Consider the following 21,160-nt stretch of genomic DNA (forward strand, 5'->3'; position numbering starts at 1 on the left):
GCAGTGTCATCATCCGCCGCGACTGTGGCACTTATCCACCTGCCCGCATCCAACAAGAAACACGTTGTAGTCAGGGTATTTCAGTTGAGGAAAAATCATGAGATTGAAGTAAATTATTTTATAACCATGCAAGATGCTGACCAAAAGCTGAGTAAAGTTGTTACCAGTGACCAGTTATGTTCTGCGCTTGCCAGTATTGAAAAATCCTGAATCAAATTGACTTAGTACAAACATGCCTGAATTTTAGAACCTTTTGTTTGAGCTTTGAACCCTTTTCTTCACAATGGTCAGACCAGCTTTTCATCATTTTTTAATTGTAAGTCAGTTCAGAGGAAGTTTTGCCAAACATGATGAATTTGTTCTTAAAATGTTTTTATATGTGCGTTTACAAGCTTTTAAAATGTCTATAAATTTAAGTTAATGTTCTGTATCAAGACACCTTTTGGTTTGCGGCAAGAGACCCTTCTGCAGTAAGCATGTTACAAGTGCTTTGGACTATTAAATATTGTAACACTAGCACATTCGAAATTAAATTGAAAATATATTTTAAAAATGTAATCGATGAGGGGACGTATTCTAATTTTTACACCAAACTAACGCATGAACGCTTATATTAAAAGAAGACAAAACAGGATTAAACCTTTTTGCTTCACAATGTACTTCTCTGGGTTTCTTTTTTCGATATCGCAGTTGGCCCATAACGAATTCAAGAGATGGTGATGCATTTGCTGTAACCTTTTAACCGAAATAATACAACATAGTCAAATTTTCTAATTTATATTTTAATAATTTTTTTGCATAAAATTTTAACAGGACAGCCTACTTTTCTGCAGACGTGAATGGATGATAAGGAGGCATTACATACTGGGCTAAAATTCAGATAATCACATATTTCTGAGAGAGATGCAGCCATTGCCAGGAAACTATGTTTTTTGTTTTTGAAGTTTGTGGTCGAACCCCGATAGGAAGGAAGCGTAGGCGGCTGAAGTATGCTGAAGGGACCTCAAAATATTTCTAGTGTGTACAAAAGACTACTGCAGGTGGCACGATGCAACCCAAAAGAGATGGCGAAAGTCTGAATAAATTATTTTAAAGAGAAAAAAATAATGAATCATCCCCAAACTCATCTTCTTAGTTTAACCCAATTCTACACACAAGTGATTAATTACAGAATGCATCAGTTTGCAGACACCTTTTTTATCCTGCATTTATATATTCCAGAATACAATATGTTAAAGTTTCCCACTTTTCTTCAAAGAATGTCTCACTTCAATGGGACCCACCATTCTTTAATTAAGGGACTCCAAAATAATAGCTCTACAACGAACTGTATTTGTACGCGTCATTAATTTCAGAAGTCATAGTTTCAGGGTCACTCGATTTCACAGAAATTGTGAGGTATTCATGGGGTAAAGTGCCAGATTATATTAATTAGAATATGAACTTAAATATTGAAAAAATCTCAATAAAAATTTCTTAAACAAAAAAAGGAATATGAACTTAAAGAAATATTGTGCTCAAAATGTTATTTACAGAAAACGTTGTCCCAGTGGAATTGATAACAGACAGAAAATCGACATCCCATGGATAGTTTTGTAAACAATGTTTAGAACAGAATATTCTGCTAACGGAGTTTTGACATACTGTCGTTTAGGGGATCCCAACTTTACATGATCAGTCAGTCCCAGAATGAATCCCTACTACAGGATTACTTAAGGTGGCTCTTTTTCTAAGATCACCCCAAAGGTTTGACCTCCAAGGACCATGTCTACTTGTTCAATCAAGCCTTGGAAAATTCAGAGCTCTCAAGGCTCACAATTCCAAGGATGAGCAGTTTACAAAGTGCAGTCTTTTTCAATCCTTTAAATATTCGTGACTGCGAGTACCAGAAAGTAGCAAAAAGAAAAATCTGACCTGAGTGAATGGAAAACGTTTCTGCTCTGGTTATTCGTCATATAGCTACACACCAGTGCTGGATTAAACATGCGGAGGCCCCTAGGCAGTCGAAATTTCGGGGCCGCCTCGCATATTATCTCCATAATATGTTTTTCATTTTACCAACCAACGATTTTGATGAATGCAAAAAGAACAATTGATGGACAGAATGCAGAACAATGTCATAGATTCACCCCAGTACAGAGATCTGGGCCTAAATCCATAGTTTATTTGCTCACCATGCCATTCCAGTTTGGATCAAGCCATATGCAAATCAGTCTTGACCCTGTGCCCAATGGGATTAGTCCAGCCCGAACTGCAAGGGCAGGTCCTCCCTGGACTGGAAACAAGCATCCTAGGACCTGTTTCAGGCTTTCAGCACTTATCAGCCAGGATAGCTTGACTCCAGTGGCATGGCGAGCACAGGACCCACATCTGGGCATACCCGTCCCACTTGGGGTGAGAAATGCAAAAAGAACAATTGATGGACAGAATGCAGAACAATGTCATACATTCACCCCAATACAGAGATCTGGCCTAAATCAAGCGTTTTTTTGCTCACTATGCAATTCCAGTTTGGATCAAGCCATATGCAAATCAGTCTTGACCCTGCGCCCAATTGGAACCGTCCAGCCCAAATTGTCTGGCCAGGTCCTCCCTGGACTGGAAACAAGCATCCTAGGACCGGTTTCGGGCTTTCAGCCCTCATCAGCCAGGATAGCTTTACCCAGTGGCATGGAGAGCACAATTTTAATAAAGCAATTATATTACACAACTCTAAACATTAGCAATTATTATTGTTATTAAACAAAGATTAATTGGAAATAATTTAAGAAAGCTTGATTGTAATTTCTCTTCAAGATCAAATCAATATAATTTTGATCCGTTGTCACGGGCCCCTAAAAGGAGTGGGCCTACTCTGCCTATTTGGCAATCCGGAACTGCGACACGCCACAGAACCCTGCTTGATTGGCCCCCTGAACGATCAAGGTTGGTGACTGGGGGGCTCTGAGGTTATTGGGGTGTTCTTTGAAATTGTATTCTTACCACAGTTTACTAGTTTTGGTCCACAGGGTCATCTGTATTCACTCAACCTAATTTTTGCCAGAAAATGTACAAACGTTTGCTGGGCTCGTTGACTGAGACCTTTCATCATGGATTTTGGAGGTAATATGCCACTGCTCGGAGTAGGCGGTGTGGCCTTCTACGTGGCACCTTCTAAAAGCTGGAACCTGCTGCCGTCACCTGAGCCCACTTGAAGCCTCTGCTGCATTTTCTTAAGAATCTCATAATATGGCTCTTCCGGTCTAAGGATCCTGGTCCCGCTGTCTTATAGTGCCAGGAAGACGTTGGCTTCAGTGTGCTTTAGAACTTCCTGCAGAGCGTTTTCCTTAAAATACTGTCGACTCTCCAGCAACACCTTTCTGTACAAACGTCATTTTGGGGAAATCCTTCCGTTCCAGCATTCTCCCCTTAAAACCACTTCATGCACTCTAACCAATCAGACGTCTAGTCTCTTCAACCTCACTACTCGCTTTGATGTACATGGTCAACAGACCAATCACAGGGAGGCAGCTTTAGCAGGGGCGTCGTAACCCCCCGCTTTATCAGATAAGGCCGGGGTTGTGGCTCAGTGGACTAAAGCAGCCACTGCAGGGGCCTGTGTTCAACCTCATGGTCACAGGTTCAAATCCCGGCGGGTCCACTCAGCCTTTCATCCATATGAGGTCGATAAAATGAGTACCATTGAGTCGGGTAACAATAAACATCTGTTATTCAGTGCTAGGACACCTTCGGGTAATTGTGCGCTTTACAAATACACCTGTTATGTTATGCTATAGCGGGGTGGGGTTCTTAATGGGCCTCCTATCAGCAACTTGGCAGATAATAGCTTGTAATGAACTCCACAAGGAAGTACCGAAAGATGGGCTGATGATAGAAAAGGCAAAGAAGGATGGACGAGTGGGGGAATTTCATGTGTGGGTGAAAGGATGAATGGGTGAAGGAATGGTTAGATGAAAGGATGGATGGATGAGTGGATGGATGAATTAGTTAGTGAAAGATTGAATGGTTGAAAGGATGGCTGGATGAGGGGTGAAAGAATGGGTGGGAAAATAGATGTGTGGGTAAAAGGATGGCTGTATGGGTGGTTGAAAGGATGGATGGATGAGAAGGATGGGTTGGTGAAGGGATGGATTGATGCGTGAAAGGATTGATAAATGAATGGGTAAAAGGCTGGTTGAATGAGTGAGTCAGAGGATGGGTTGATGGGTTAGTGAAAGGATGGATTGAGGAGTGAAAGGATGGATGGTTGGAAGGATTGATGAATGAATGGGTAAGAAAATGGGTGATTGAGTCATAGGATGGGTGGATGAGTGGGTGATAGAATGGCAAAGTAAATGGAAATTTGAGAGGATGGGTGGGTTAGTGAAAGAATGGAAAAGTGTATGACGTAAATGGAAATCTGAGAGGATGGATGGATGGATGGCTAGGCAAAAGATCAACTTATGGATGAAAGGATTTATTGCTGGATAGGTACGTGGATGGAATGGTGAAAGACTGAATGATGTACGAACGAATAAACGGATGACAGAATGTAAAGGGGAATGCTGGATATCAGAGCAAGAATAATAGGATTAAAGCATGAATGGATAGATGCTGAGATGGAAGAGACAAGGGAGCTCTTCTAGGGAGGTGTGTCCTTTGCTTGCTTGGTGCCATCAGAGCTTTGGTTCAGTCTACTCCCTTGCTGTACAGTAAAGGGAATGGATCTTTGTGATTGGTTCGAAGCATTTTTGTACACTGTTAATGAGCCTATGGTAGTAGGCCCTGACACCAACGTCCTTTACTTAAGCCAGAAATACATCTGCTTCAGGGCGCTCTAGAACCCACGATTAAGATCAGTAAGACACAAATGCAATGTTCTACAGCCCAAGAGGGGGCAGTCTCCTGACATTAACAGCGGGGAAGGCCGGACTCGACGACAGCCATTTCAAAGTGAAAGTGAAAGCAGACCACCATATCCAATTGTTTCAGGTTGGTTCGTGGGGAGCAGGGGGGCCCTCCGAGCTCTATTGCCACCCATTCGTCAACATCAGTACCAAAATAGTGGCCTCTGTCAACTCTGCATACCAAACTCGGGAACACAAACACAACCCCGGCCAGCCTGCAAACATAAATCAAGCCGGCAGAGGGCGGTAGTGAGTTACTTTGGGATTTGGAAGGGTGGGTTCCGCTAAACAAGGGGGACCTCTCGATATTAAGGCATTCCCAGGCTTATGAACTGCAGAAAAATGGTTTGTTCTGCTTGTCACACCATCACTCACAAATCCAAACTTTCACCGAGGTAGGCTAAACAACGGAATATTTGGGGGATTTCGTTCCTAAACCAGCGCCCCTTTAGGACCAGCAGTGCCGGGGTAAGCGGTGGAAATATCCGAGTTTAGAATAAAATCACCCCCAGCCCTTTGGTACATCCCCAGAACGTTCTAGAATAGGAATGATGGCGATGCCCTTGCTTGATTGTTGATGCTGTAGTTATGGAATGGACACAAGCTGCCTTGAAGCCGGGGGGTGGGGTGGGGGGATAACACAGGCCTCAGCCTTCTATCCTTAAGAACCACAAGCGCAGACCTGGGGAATGGTTCAGTCCACAAGCAGCTCACAGCTCACCATGACCTCCAGGGATGACGTCACAATGGGACTGCAACATGGCTGCCTGGTCAAGTCATTGTTATGCCCCCTTTGTCGTCCCCATACTCAAAAGGAAGAGGGGTTTCCAAGCGGCCTGGCCAGAGGCAGAGGGTTTGGAGGTTCTCAGCCAGAGCTGTAAAGCTTCAGGCTTGAGGGCTACCTGGCGCAACATCATGAAATGCCCATTATCCGGAGGCTCTGGTCATGTCTTTCCACCACCCTGTGACCTCCACAGCCTCACCTGCACAAGCTAGACGCCACCATGCTCACAGGTGGGAGGATGCAGAAGAAGAACGTAGCTCCCTAAATAGCAGAGGTACTGTCTCCTTGGACTCAGGACTATTAGAAAGTCAAATACTGGAACCCCGGCCATTCCGAAAAGCAACAACCAAAAGCTACCACTCTGAAGGCCATTTGAAGAAGGATTCCCACAGACAGCAAGTGCTAGAATCTTCTGGAAAGAGGGAACGTGAGCACTCGCCAAGATCCAAACACAAACGGAACAGAGCCAAGAGGTCGTTGTCGCGGTCTGGCCATTCAGGTCTATTCAAAACCATCAGCGAGTTTCTGGTTGGAACCATAGAGGTGGGGCCTAAACGTAGTAAATCTAGAAATCAATCCCGCCACAGAATAGAGTCTCCTGCCGATAACAAGCATCGGCTCAAGGGTAAGCACAGCGCAGACTCCACTGAGAAAGATAACCGGAGTCCACCAAACAGCAGAGCTGAACAAAAATTTAGAAAGAAAGAAAAATCTAGATCCAGAGGACCTAAATTTAGTGGCCACCCAGAAGAAGCTGCAGCGATGGCATCGAACAGCGGCGTATCCTTCCGCTTCCCCGCCACATCCAGGACGGCTTCCCAAACAAGCGTGGCCTCCCAGACCATGGAAGGATTTGTTGCCCCGGAAGACCGCGCTGCAGAAGTGATAGCACCACAAACACCTTCGGGAAACAGCAAAGCAGCTCCGAGCCCAGACGTCAGGATGATGCCTCCACGCGTAGGGTGGGGTCAGACCTCTGCAGCAGCTTCCAGTTCCTATAGGCAGTCTGGCGGTTCGAAGTCGCATGTGGAGCCTCCAACACCACCAACATCACCACCACCACCACAACCATCCCCAACATCTGCTCCTCAGAAGCACCAAAGCGCCATTGCTATCAAGAACCTGTGGTCGTCTATTAGTGCAATGCTAAATCCAATTCCTAGAAGCTCCCCAACAGTAGACAAAGAAACCCAGACTGACCCACTCAGCCCACGGCACCGGACCACAAGAATGAACAACAGTCTCTCGGTGTCACCAGAACGTTTACAGCGCAATAATGGCAGCCCTGGCCATCAGCCACCAAGAGCCGTGGCCAACAACCGTCCCTCGGAACCACATCCAACCGTTGATCAAGAAAATAAGAAACATCGCCAGGAGACCAAACGCTCGCACACCCCTTCCAAAGGGGTACGCCGATGATCTGCCTGGCACGTGATAATGTTTGGTCCATCCAACTGCAAGCGGTCACCAAGAGTGCCACATTGTGGAGGGAAGTAGATGGACCTTGCAAGTATGTACTTATGTATGCGAGCGATTGGTAGCTGGATGGAATGAATAGAGTTTAACTCCTTCGGTGCTGATCACGGCCCACAGCCGTCATGCATTACGGTGCTCGTGTGCTGATGACGGCTGGGGGCCGCCATGAACCCGACAACTCTTCATTGTTGCCGCACAGGCGCAGAATTGCGGCAGCGCCCAAGGGGGTTAAAGACATGCTTACTGAGCAAGGGAAACACTGGGAGTTTCCACAAAAGGCCAAATCCTTCTCCATTTCAGTTATCAAATCCGGCTTTGCTGGAGTTATCGGGTGTTCCCAGCAGCCCATCACAGATGTTTTCAGTTATGTCGATCTAACTGAATCTAGGAATGACAGACTACGGTTCTGCGCTGCTCGCACGCGAGCTATTGTTCGGCGGCATAGCCATCATCACGCACACGATTGAGTTTCATTCTATTCCACGGATACTGCAATAACAGGACACAAAGCAAAAACACAAATAAAACCCCCCAAAAAATTAAATAAACTGAATCGTCTGCAAAGTACTTTTTCTCAGCAAGGGGGCACACTGAATGCAAGGAAGGGTTACCACCTTTCTGCAACCAATTACTGCAGAAATCTGATTTGGTAATTGTATATCACAGAGTCACTTGGGAAGATGGGCCAATTACTATTTATGAAAATGTTTTTTGAAATTGAAGAATGCGTCTCTGACTCAACAAGAACACTGGTTGGGTTAATATCCGAGACATGGAGACCTTCTTGAGATCTAGAGATGGGCTTTAGAAATAATTTCAGACGTATCTGTGGCCGTCCTGGCAATTTTAAATATGTTCTGGACTAACTAGACTTCTTTCAATGAAATTCAGGATCAGGATTAGGACCAGGAATTTCTAAGGCCAGTTAGCGAGTCGTCGTAATGTTGAGATAGACCTCTGCTGTCCGAATTTGTTGGACATCTGGAAAGACCTATTATGAAATTATTTTTTTCAACAAAATATTTTATTGAAATTTTGCGCACCTTAAAATACAAATTGTTGTTAAATACACACAGTAATAGTTAGTGGTGCATATTTTTGTGCCCTTGCGGCGTTAGGTGTGTTTTGTACTTGGTCCAAAATACAATTTTAAAACATACTATACAAGTTTGACAGAAATTGCTAGATTTTTTTTAAAAGGAATTCGCCCCACCATTATTTTAACACCCATTAAAATCAATTTATTTGGAAAGTCTGAGGAATATAAAAGAACCTTGAATTCTTATGCTTGAGAAAGCTCGCTTGTCCCTAACTTCTCTGACCATGTATTCTTAAAAAAACTGTCTACAGCGTGAAATGTTAGTGAAAAGCACATGCATGGGCAGCCGTTTTAGGCTCCCAGTCCAAACTGCAAAGGTGGAAATGCAGGTCATGCAAGGGCAGCAGTTTATGCTCCCTGCACACACTGCAAAGATGGAAGTGCATGCCATGTAAACATGCATGGGCAGCCATTTTAGGCTCCCAGCCCACAATGCAATGGTGGAAGTGCAGGACATGTAAACATGCATGGGCAGCCATTTTAGGCTCCCAGCCCACAATGCAATGGTGGAAGTGCAGGACATGTAAACATGCATGGGCAGCCATTTTATGCTTGCAGCCCACAATGCAAAGATAGAAGTGCAAACAGGCATAGGCAGCCATTTTAGGCTCCCAGCCCACAATGCTAAGGCGGTGGTGTGGGACAGAGCAGTACTTTCCAAGTCCTCTGGAATCGCAGCCAGTGTGAACTTATCTGAGGAGTGACTTATAAATTCAAAGAGATCTCGGAAATGTGAGCTTCCGCCAACACTGCCTTTATATTCTTAAGTTATCCCATCAGTGTGCCTTTCCTATAGAAGTGCGTACTGTCTCCTATAGTTTTCCAGCAGCAAGGCCTTCCCTCAACAGTGCGTTCGGAATCCTCTGAGATCCCAGCGGCGTGATCTTCTCCCAGCTATGCTTCTGAGTCCTATGGTAATCCCTGCAGTGAAATCATCCCCGTGCAGTGCCCGCAGAGTGCCTTGGGACGTTAGAACTCCCAGCTGCTATTGTCAGGACCAGCTCAATGTGCCAGGACCGCATTGAGTTACTCTACACGGATTGCTTTCTCCGGCATACAGGACTACGGGATTGCCTTCTGGGTCCGATGGGATCGCAGCCGTGCCACTTTCCGCACGCAGTGCCTGCTTAGTGCTGCAGGACCACAGCACTGTGATGTTCTTGTGGCATCTGTGGGATTATAGGCGGTATCAGCTGCCCCCGGCTGTGCCTTCCTGATGTGTTAGGACTCTAGCCCAGTGGGCCTTTACATTGGTTTGCGAGCACGTCCTCTGTAGGGGCATCCTAGTGATCCCATGAGGCACAGGGTCAAGACTGATTTGCATATAGCGGGTCTGAACTGGGGTGGCGAAGAGAGCTAAAGAACGATGATGGATTCAACCCAGATGTGTGATTGGGGGTGAATGTCTGAAAAGTTTCAGCGCTCTGTCCATCATCTCCACGTGGTTGCTCTGTTCGCCATAAGTTGGCAGGGTATGCCCAGACGTGGGACCCTTGCTCACTTTGCAACTGGATTCAAGCTAGCCTGGCTGATTAGGGGTATTACCCGGAAACCAGTCCACGGATGCTTGTTTCCAGTCAAGGGAAGACCTGGCTGGCAGTTCGGGCTGGACTGTTCCCATGAGGCACAGGGTCAAGACTGATTTGCATATAGCGGGGTCTGAACTGGGGTGGCAGAAGTGAGCTAAAGAACGACGATGGATTCAACCCAGATCTGTGGCTGGGGTGAGTGTCTGAAAAGTTTCAGCGCTCCGTCCACCATCTCCTTGTGGGGGCTTCCTAGTGCTTCAGACCTCACCAACTTGAGCTTGATTTCAAAGGACTTCTCAGCGCTTTCGTGTCATCTCAATCTCACTAGCGTCTTCTTGGTACGACAGAACCCCAGCTGTGTCTTCTTAGCATTATAGGACCCCATATGTTGGTGCCTTTGCAATTGATTAGGGTCACCGCAGAGACCACCTTCCATGTCTGCTTCTCCAGGGCATTAGGATGCCCGATGGTGCCAGCTTGCCCTGGTCATGGAGTTGCCCTTCACAGAGCTTTAGAATTCCAGGTAGCGTCAGCGTCCTCCCGCGGCGAGAAAACTCGCCTGTAAATTATCACCACTTTTTGCTATTTACTTTTTCCAAATCTCACTTCAACCCCCTATGGTTCTTCCTGGTTTAGAGGAGCCTGCATGCTGGGATGCTAACACTATTAGCAATTTCTAGTGAATTGGTACTAACGGGCTGAAGGCTGAAGCTGTTTCCGTCACCCCCAGAAGTTCCGTTTCTCCTCTGCCCCTGTTGTGAATACCCATTTAGAACATTCATCTTAAACTTGAGAATTCTAGGCATGGGCAGAATTTGCGAAATAGCCATCAGAGAAAGGCAAAATGGTCACACAAAAAATACCCACAATTATGTTTTGTTACACAGAACGCCAATCCGACATGGTGCACTATTTTTTAGTGAGAAACTCATTGTTGATGACATTTTGCTTGCTAGCATTCATTGTGCAATCACACAAAATGCAAAATTGCACATGACCCGAGCAACAGTTACCCAAACGAAATCTCAATGAGGCGGAATGGTGTAATCTAATGATTTTAGTGTAAATCAAAATGCCTCAAATGACATGAGATTACCCTGGTGTAAACTGGGTTTGCAAACCAACTGGAGCAGCTTTTTGCCACTGTTTGCCTTCCATAGCAGCAATTGAGCATCTGTTGCTTGTTACAGCCTCATGGTTTCCTGGCATCCACCACCCATAATCCTACTTGTTCGCCTTCTGGCATAGGTAGGTGTGTGTATTGAAAACAGATTGGAGGGTGTGCCTGACTTTCATAAATCCATGTTCTCAGATTATCTGTCTATAATATTCCCAGGTATGACACACCGCGGGTGAAAAGAGTGACATTACTTTTCTAGATGAGTGACATTACAGGGCTAGATGAGTGACACCAAGGGCAAAAATGAGTGACATTGTGGGTCCAATGGAATGACCACTGAAAGGCACCTTTAGGGCAATTGACTTTGCCGTGCGATTGACCAAATAAGTGAAGTAATATTTCTGAATAAATAAGTGTCACTCTGAATGAGTGACATTAGTGCACCACACTGCATATTAGTAGAATTGTTTAATCCTCTCTAAAAGGCAAGCATAGCCCTGACAACCTTCACTTACCATTGGATACTTGGAGTACCACACATGGGAGCTGAGATTGCGAGGCTCAAGCATTGCAGAGTTGACTGAAATGGTGTACAAAAACCTAAATGTTTCTCTATGCAGTTGGTCATCGTTTCAACCAGGCCTATGCCACTATGTGCTGGGAGCACTACTCCTGTCAATAAACGTGGCTTTGGTGGGCTCCTTAGCCCTGGTCCAGCCTGAATTGGCTGTATCAATGCTTAGTGGGAATTTTACTCTGTGGAGGCGTCAAGTCTCTGAGCAGTAACAAAACATGTGTATCTGTGAACCACACATGAACTCCTAGGAGCATCTTAGCACAGAATACCGGATCTTTATTTTGATCAAATTCAATGGTACTCATTTTATCAACCTCGGAAGGATGAAAGTCTGAGGGGACCCAATGGGATTCAAACCTCTGACTGTGAGGTCAAACTCAGATTCCCAGAGTGGGAGCCTTTGTCTACTGAACCACGAGACCCATTCAGTGATGGTTCATGCCCTGGGAGGCGCTGCCCTCTGCCAGGGTTCGAGACAACAAACAGCTCAAGATGCAGCGATGCCTCACACTCTGACCAGGGACTTACGAGTACGTCGCTTACTGACTGGGCAGCCTTCACTGGCTTCCGGGGCAGTCTGGGATATACTCCTCAAGGTTCTGTGCCGCGCATACAAATGCATGGAAGGAGGCAGTCCTGTAATGGGTATGTAGAGGACTCTTAGGAGTAGCGGTTGGCTCCTGGGAAGTGCAGGTACTCTCCCATTAAATATATTGCAGCAGTGATGAGAAGTGCCAGTACTCGACCATTAAATGTACTGAAGCAGTGCTGAGAAGTGCAGGTTCTCTCCCATTAAATATATTGCAGCAGTGATGAGAAGTGCAGGTACTCTCCCATTAAATATATTGCAGCAGTGATGAGAAGTGCAGGTACTCTCCCATTAAATGTATTTCAGCAGCGCTGAGAAGTGCAGGTGCTCTCCCATTAAACGTATTGCAGCAGTGCTTAGAAGTGCAGGTACTCTCCCATTAAATGTATTTCAGCAGCGCTGAGAAGTGTAGGTGCTCTTCCATTAAATGTATTTCAGCAGTGCTGAGAAGTGCAGGTACTCTCCCATTAAATGTATTGAAGCAGTGCTGAGAAGTGCAGGTGCTCTCCCATTAAATATATTGAGGCAGTGCTGAGAAGTGCAGGTTCTCTCCCATTAAATGTATTGAAGCAGTGCTGAGAAGTGCAGGTGCTCTCCCATTAAATATATTGAGGCAGTGCTGAGAAGTGCAGGTTCTCTCCCATTAAATGTATTGCAGCAGCGCTGAGATGTGCCAGTACTCTCCCATTAAATGTACTTATGCAGTGATGAGAAGTGCCGGTGCTCTCCCATTAAATATATTGAGGCAGTGCTGAGAAGTGCCTGTACTCTCCCATTAAATGTATTGCAGCAGCGCTGAGATGTGCCAGTACTCTCCCATTAAATGTACTTATGCAGTGATGAGAAGTGCCGGTGTTCTCCCATTAAATTATTGCAGCAGTGATGAGAAGAGCAGGTACTCTATCGTTAAATGTATTGCAGAAGCACTGAGAAGTGCCTGTACTCTCCCATTAAATGTATTGCAGCAGTGATGAGAAGTGCCAGTACTCTCCCATTAAATGTACTTATGCAGTGATGAGAAGTGCCGGTGTTCTCCCATTAAATTATTGCAGCAGTGATGAGAAGAGCAGGTACTCTATCGTTAAATGTATTGCAGAAGCACTGAGAAGTACCGGTATTCTCCCATTAAATGAATTGCAGCAGTGATGAAAAGTGCAGGTAGTCTACCGTTAAATGTATTGCAGCAGTGCTGAGAAGTGCAGGTACTCTCCAACTAAATGTGTTGCAGCAGCACTGAGAAGTGCTGGTACTCTCCCAATAAATGTATTGCAGCAGTGATGAGAAGTGCAGGTACTCTGCCGTTAAATGTATTGCAGCAGTGCTGAGAAGTGCAGGTGCTCTCCAATTAAATGCATTGAAGCAGTGTTGAGAAGTGCAGGTACTCTCCCATTAAATGTATTGCAGCAGCGCTGAGAAGTGCTGGTGCTCTCATTAAATGTATTGCAGCAGTGCTCAGAAGTGGAGGTACTCTCTCATTTGAATTAAAGAAGTGGGGGTACTCAGCACTGGACAGGACCTGCCCATTTAAAGCACTGGAAGGATTCGTACCCAAATACTTCCAGCAGAAGATGTAAAGCAAGCAAGTGAAAGCTGCAAGAGCAGAGGGGAGATGCGCAACCCCCTTCTCCCCCCCCCCCCCCCCCCCCCACATTCCTTCTGAATCAGCCCCCTTTAGGACAAGTCTAGACTAGAGGCCTGAATGAGTCCTTGCCCCACCCTGCAGGGGGTCACTACTAGCATGGGGCCAGGGCTGGGTCATAGCAGCCCATCCTGCTCTGAAAGGAGCCCCTACCTGGGAAATGATAGAGGCCAGAATGGTCAATCCAGCCCTGGCTTTGGTCACCCTGCCCACCCGCAGCTTCATGCTTCTCAGAGCGAAATTTAAAGCCTATTTATACCCTTCATCTCAAGATGGCACCCCCGTCCCGCTTCCCTCACCCCCTGCTTTTGGATTGTGGGCGGAACCCAACTCAACCTTTTTTTCTCCATTGGAAGACATGTCCAACATGGCCGCCAAAGAAACACATCTTCAGTGTAACCAGGAACTCTAGTGCAGGAAATATCGGTACCAGCAAACGTGAAGGCTAGGGCCTGGAGAGTTTATGGGAAGCGTGTCTGCCTCCCCAGACAAATGGGACTTTGTTGCTTCTGGGAGCTGCGCCTAGAAGCAATTGAGCAATGCAATAAGCGCTACACAATCAATAGAAATAGATGGTCAACCCATGGCGAGGGTTGGAATTTCCGACCCTAACTGGCTTTCATTTGCAGTGATCTACAACTGGAGTGTACCTGTGAAGACTAAAGACAGACATGAAGGGGAAAGAATTTTCAAAGCCACACCTAAAATACTTCATATACGTGTAATATTAGCTTCTGGTATATCGCGCTTTCTCTTGCAGCTCTATAACACGCTAGGTAACAGTATTACTTTTGTTCAGCACAAATGAACGCGTTTTATTAACCTAAGGAGAATGAACGTTTAAGGCAGCCCCGCAAGAATTTAAACTGGCAACTTGCGCTTACCAAGGAAGCACTTAACTCATGAGCAATCCCCTAACTGATCCATATTCTCTATAACCAGAGAAATGCCTGGGTTCGAGCAGGGAAGGCACCATATTACGGCAATGCCTAGCTTTTGGGGTCAATTAGTATGCATAAAAATATACCATATGCTTCCGATTGACGCACATAAAACCCTCGCAGATATGTAGATGGAACCCCTATACGCCGCTTTATAAATAGATTTTTAAATCCTGCTGCACTTTGATATAGCAATGTGTTTTGCAGGACATCTGTTTATTTTATTCAGATCTCGAGGTGCCATGAGTTAAGAACTCATCCAGTTCAGGTGTTTTTCTGCGCATTCTGGAATTTGTAGTCATTTTAACCAAAGTACTAAAACTAGGACTACATGGCCCATAATGCTGAGGGAAATAACCTGTAGTCGATGTAGTGAACTGGGAAACTGGAGAGCTCTGTGAACATTATTTGCGGATATCCTCTGAAGTGGTATTAAAACTCTATCACGTTTGGACCAGTGATGCAGATTCGAGTATGGGCTTTAAGATGTGACATTAGTCTCAATTCAAAAGTAACCAACCTTTCTTTAACCCATCTCTGCACAAAAAGAACTTCTAGTCCTCAGTCCTGTGATCCCATCTGCTTCTGTAAATGGAGGGAACTGCTGCCAAATGCCCTTTAATGCGGATGACTAATCTAATCCTACCTTTCAGCAAACACCAAAAAGCATTGTGGGTCTTGTAGTCCCACAGGTTTTATAAGAACCTCCTAAAACAGGGACCGACCGAAAGCCACCCGCAGACATGGGGCAAGTTGGCAGATATGGCTTATTTTGTACTATAGTGTGGTTTGAGATTTTTGGATAAAAGTTAAAAGCGTGAGTTTTCTTGAAAAGGAACATTCATTCGGGTATCAATTTTCCATATGCTATTATTAGTTCATGCAGCCCAGGACTTTAATTTGCATTATGGGACTTGTAGTCCTGAATTTAAAATGTGATAAACAGAGCTAAAAAGAACCAGGAGGGTGAGCTGCTCACACGTTGACTTGGAGAACTAGAAAGTTTTACACTCACTACGTCTGGAGTGAAGCCATACTCCAAGGCGTGAGAGAGGCCTGCGTCATTGCAGTCCACTTTCAGACCCAATTGAATAAAATATAGAGTGAAAACGAACTGTCCACTTTGTATGGGGGAAAAACATCCAGGATCCAGTTTCATAATATAACACCCCATGGTCTCATTGTTTCCAGTCCTGGAGTTGCATTTATCAAATCAGGGCATTGTGGGAGCTGTAGTTTATGTTCAGTTCAAGTGAGCCAGTTGCTAACAAATTAAAATAAGGGTTTGAGGAAAGAAAGGCCAACACTGGAAAAGTTTTGTCCTGATGACATGAAGACGTGTTAAGCCAATTCAATTTCCAAAAAAACCACAATCTCTTTCCTAATATTCAGCACAGCTGGAAAAGCATGCAACTGTTTTAAGCTGTAGGGTAACGGTTCAACCAGACCGGTTTTTAAATTTGCATTTTGGGACTTGTAGTTATGCTTTTCCTTAAACCACAAGTGCATTGCAGAAAGTGTTACAGGAAGCAGAAACCAGAAACTCGCTCCCCACACACGACACTGCAGCTTAGGCCAAACTAATTTCATTGATAATTAACCCCAGTCTCTCGTGTAATGTTCACAATTAAAACACACCTTACTTTAGTAATGCATTTATTAAGAAAGGTGTATATAGCGTCTAAAGTTCCCCCCTATCATCACAATATAACATAACATGTACTTTAGTATAGCGCACTTATCACCTGAAAGTCTCAAGGCGCTGAATAACAGATGTATATTGTTACCCAACTCAATGGTACTCATTTTATAGACCTCAGATGGATGAAAGGCTGAGTGGACCCGCCGGGATTAGAACCTGTGACCATGAGGTCGAACACAGGCCCCTGCAGTGGATGCATTTGTCCACTGCGCCACCAGACCCGGTGGGGTCTAGACTATCCAGGGGTGTCCAGCATTGATCCAAGAGGACCAGAGTAATGGCATGCTTTCAGGATATCACACAACATCCAAGTTTCCAGTTTCCATGAGTAAGTAGCTCGGACAGAGCAAAGTTTTGTGTTTGCACTTCGGTACTTGTAGTCTCTTAATCTTACTACAATGCTGTACTACAGCTACCAAAGCAAATAAAATCATCTTAACTGGATGATGTAAAAAAGCATGGAGCAGGGTAACTTGGATAATCCAGGCTGAGTTGATTTCTTTACATTCTGGGAGCTGTAGTCCTGAATTCACAAAGCGCCTTGAGACCCTCCGGGTAAGTAGTGCGCTCTATAAATGCCCATGATTGATTGATTGATTGATTGATTGATTGACGCACAATGGCCACCTCGGAATGTTTTTTCTAATAAAGATAGTCATCTGTGCATCTGAAATAATTGTGCTCGGCCTTCTTGGGATGGTTTAGAAAGGCCATTTTAAGATGGAGTCACTAGCAGTGCCAGAAAAAGATACTAGGAATGAGAGATGCTAGGTCTACGCAAACGAAAAAAAGTAATTAATGGAATAAATGTTAGTTTAAAAAAAAAGACATATTGAGCCACCAGTCCTTGGCACCGATGGAGTCTACCTAATGCTAGACCTAAAAGCAAGAAAAAAACCGACAATTCCCTTAATGCAAAGACATATTCTTTAAAAAACAGGACCAGATAAGCAACCTTCCTAATTATTCTAAAATTGCATCACATTTCCAGTGCAAATCATGAAATAGCGCTCGAAATTAACCTCAGCAAATAAGAAATATCAGACAATCTAGGTTTTGATAGTTTCTAGGAACCCCCCCCCCCCCCCCCACCCCCCAATTATGCAGATGTGGGAACAGAAGCACAAACCAATCATCAACTGATGCACAAACTAGCATTATATGCTAGTAAATATGATTGTGAAATGTAGATTGAGGTTAGGCTGCAAAACGAACATCAGAAAACAACATATCTGAACATCAAACCTCCCCACAGAAGAAACACATAACCCTGGGTAACGATTTTTTATGTAGAGAATAATAGATATTCCATGACTTGTCTGTTGTGAGGTGTATTGTGTCTTACCAAGAACACCGAGGGCCATGGAGCTCGTCCATTGCTTACCATTGGTAGGCTTTCCTTGTCACTCTCATTAGCCTGCTTCTTATTCATGTCCCAGCTTGTCAATCTTGTGTTTGTCCCTCCCATTGAGCATTGCCTTTTTACAAGGCCTTTGGCTGGCATTGCTGCTTCCTTTTCAAGCACTACTTTTTTATTTTGTGTGAAGCTCTCCGTTACAGTGCTCGTGTTTTCGAGCTATCTCCCTCATGTACGTCTCCCCCCTGCACTCTTTTGCCCGACTATTTCTCCCCTACCTTTCCCTCTTGCGCCCATTTGTGCCCTGATATCAGTCAAGGGGATTCTCAGCATTGACTCCAGCCCCAGGGACTAGCAGCACAGACACCTCTCCCTGGGGTTATCTGTCCTGATAAAAAAACCAGGGATTATCTACATTGATAACCAGTTCCTGGGATTATCTGCCCCCAATCAGTTAGTAAATGATTATGTTTGTTTCATTAAAACCTTACATAAAATACGCTTTAAACGCAGTCCCTATACCATTGAAATAGTAAGCATAAATATAGTAAAATCGCGAATGTTATAATATTGTGGCCTTGTTAATCTGCTACATCAAATCTCAAGTGCAAACATCAAAATCTTTTGCCATAGTGTGCAAAACAGTGATGTAATTTTCATACAAGGGAACCAAACTTAATTCTATACAAATTTCATAGAGAGTTCTCTGAAAATGTTTGCAGTTTTGCATGAATCTGTAGTTTGCGGGCTATTCAAACAGTGCTTAAACGCGTTCTTACAATGCCGGATTTAGTTTTTTAAGAACATTTGTTTCAATAAGATTTGTCTTTCCCTCTACAATCCAGAACAACAACAGGTGGCCCCACTACCAACCTCAGGGATTATTTGCCTTGATAACACCCTCTGGATGTATCTGCATTGATACCAGGCCTTTGGTATTATGCGCGCCAATACCAGCCCTGGGGATATGGCTTGGCACCAGCTCATGGGGTTATCTGCCTTGGTACAAGCCCCTGGATTTATCTGCATTCAGGCCCTGGGAGAATCTGGACAATGCCCGGTACTGGGACAGTAGGTATTGATAAGAGCCCCCGAGATTAGCTGCATTGATTAGGCCCTGGGATCACCCTGCGTTGATACCAGATGCAAGTTTTATCTGCATTTCTACCAGGCCCTGAGATTGTGTGAAATGACACAAACCCCTGGGATTATCTACTCTGATACCAATCCCTAGGGTTACCTGCTCTGGTACAAACCCCAGTGATTGGCTAAACCCGCACACTATTTCATGCTTTAGGCATTATTATCTGCTGTGATCGATCATCCCAATAACGCTCTCTCTCAGGTAACGCTCCATCGATTTGTAACTCACTTCCTGAAGAGCTTCTCTGAAAACCCCTCCTATCCCTGCTTCGAACAGAACCTCAAAACTCTATTACTGAACAAATACCTCAACCTGCCCCCTTGAGTTTGCTACACCAACAGCCACCCAATGCGGTCATCTGGCCCAATTCAGCGCTGGCTTATTTGTGACTCTTGGTCATACGTACATCATGCTACACTGTTCTTTTTTATCCCTCATGTGATACTGACTAACCTATCCACCACTTTATATGTACTTGCATGTTTCACTATACTAATTCAACACTAATCCTCTATGGGTCCAGGAGTAGCCTGCTAATCACCGAAAAAGCGCTTTGACACCTCGTCAGGGGTAGTAAGCGCTATACAAATGCGATTACAATACAATGTCAATGGTGATTCCTTCTTTTAATGCTATGTCTTGTAAAGCGCTCTGATGCCCCCGGGTCTAGTCAGCGCTATATTCAACTCTCAAATAAATACATCACTTGTGTCACCCCATATATTAAGGGCACAGCTGAACAACACGAGTGCCGCGAGGGTTACTTTACTGCCCTTAGCACTTTTTACCTGACATCAGAGTATCTGCATAAAAAGTTATGCCAGGAATTATCTACGTTATTATACGGCACCGCGGGGGTATCTGTCCACAGTCACTATCACTAGGGGGTTCCCTGCACTGTTATTTACCCCAGGAAGAAACTGCACAGTTACATGTGCAAGGGTTTATTAACCCCTCTGCTGCGCTGAACGTTCCGCGCTGGTGTGGAACGTTCTATTGCGTGGGCGGGGCCGCGACATTCAGCGGACCTGCGCAGCACTACTGAGGTAGTGCACGCGACGTCCGCTCACTGGCGTAATGAAAAGTGAGGGGGCCTCCCTGCACAGTATTTAGGGGGGCCCCCTCCGGGCTCAATCAGGAGCTCTCCAGGCTAGAGTTCAGTGTCAAGGGGGCCCCTTGGAGCTACGGGCACACCCACACCGCGTGGGCTGCGGGGTCCTGTGTAACGCCCCTGCGTCCGCTGAACGTGCGCAGCACTTAACAGGTTAATTATTTTAGTGATTATGTCCCTGCACTGTACCAGGCACTCTGCACTATACCATCGCTCTGAGAATGGTATGCCCTGTACATTTTTGCCAAAAATACAATACACCATGTGCCCTAATCTCTGTACCCCTGCGCCTTTTCTATACTCGACCCTCTTGCCAATATATCTGCCCCCTCCCCGGGACCACTGCTGCGCCTACGGCCGCACTGCCCCTGTCAGTACTTATTTATTTATTGCGTTTTTCTATAGCGCGAACATTACCCGAAGGTGTCAGAGCGCTTTACAAAAGAACCAGTTGCGATACATAAGGATTTAGGATTACATGAGTTACATAAAAGATACAAACAGGGAAAAAAATGCAAATGTACAAGTTGTAAAGTCACGCAAGGAAGAGATACAAATGGGTAAACTCTAAGAATCACATAGGAATGGTACTGAGTAAAGGGACTACTACATATACTAGTGGTTAGATGTATCTCTCTCTCTCTCTCTCTCTCTCTATATATATATATATATATACAAATAGTAGGTTTTCTCAGTATTCCATTTTACCAGCGAATCGGCTTGGGCAAGTATATATCACATATTTACAGAGTGAAAAGCTACAGGCAAACACACCCCCAATCTCACGTGCACCCCGCGGAGAGAAATAACAACTGTAATAGTGCAATAATGATATTTACAATACGTCCTACACACTCACGATCCTAATGAACCCGTGCTCCCCGGATGAAGGCAGCTCTGTGCCCCGTTCCCAGGCTGCACCGTGCCCCCGTGCCCACCTCTCCCTCGGGTCCTCGGCTCCTGGCTCTGCTCCGCGTCCGTCCCCGGCTCCGGCCTCGGTCTCCGCCGCTCCTTCTTTGGATGCAGAACTTTCCTCAACTCCTCTGACTGAAGGGTGGCAGGAGGCGGGAGGATGGAAGAGAGGCTGCGTCACTACACTTCTGACTAATCACAAGGCCGCCGAGAGACACAAACATCCAACCAGGGTGGAGTTAGCGTCGGAGGGCGGGGCCGAGAAGTGACGGCCTAGGACAGGTGCCAGTGATG

General features: G+C 45.2%; 1 protein-coding gene across 2 annotated transcripts in view; it reads right to left on the reverse strand.

The window, feature by feature from the left end:
- Window positions 1-21,023, reverse strand: part of PBXIP1 (PBX homeobox interacting protein 1) — a 120,767-nt gene extending 99,744 nt beyond the window's left edge. For both annotated transcript variants that reach the window (XM_086947359.1, XM_086947358.1), the window contains exon 1: window positions 20,893-21,023. The gene's annotated coding sequence lies outside the window, so the exon portion shown is untranslated. The remainder of the gene's footprint in view (window positions 1-20,892) is intronic.
- Window positions 21,024-21,160: the final 137 nt, after the last annotated feature.

Source organism: Lissotriton vulgaris, chromosome 12 (assembly GCF_964263255.1).
Source record: "Lissotriton vulgaris chromosome 12, aLisVul1.2, whole genome shotgun sequence".
Classification (NCBI taxonomy): domain Eukaryota; kingdom Metazoa; phylum Chordata; class Amphibia; order Caudata; family Salamandridae; genus Lissotriton; species Lissotriton vulgaris.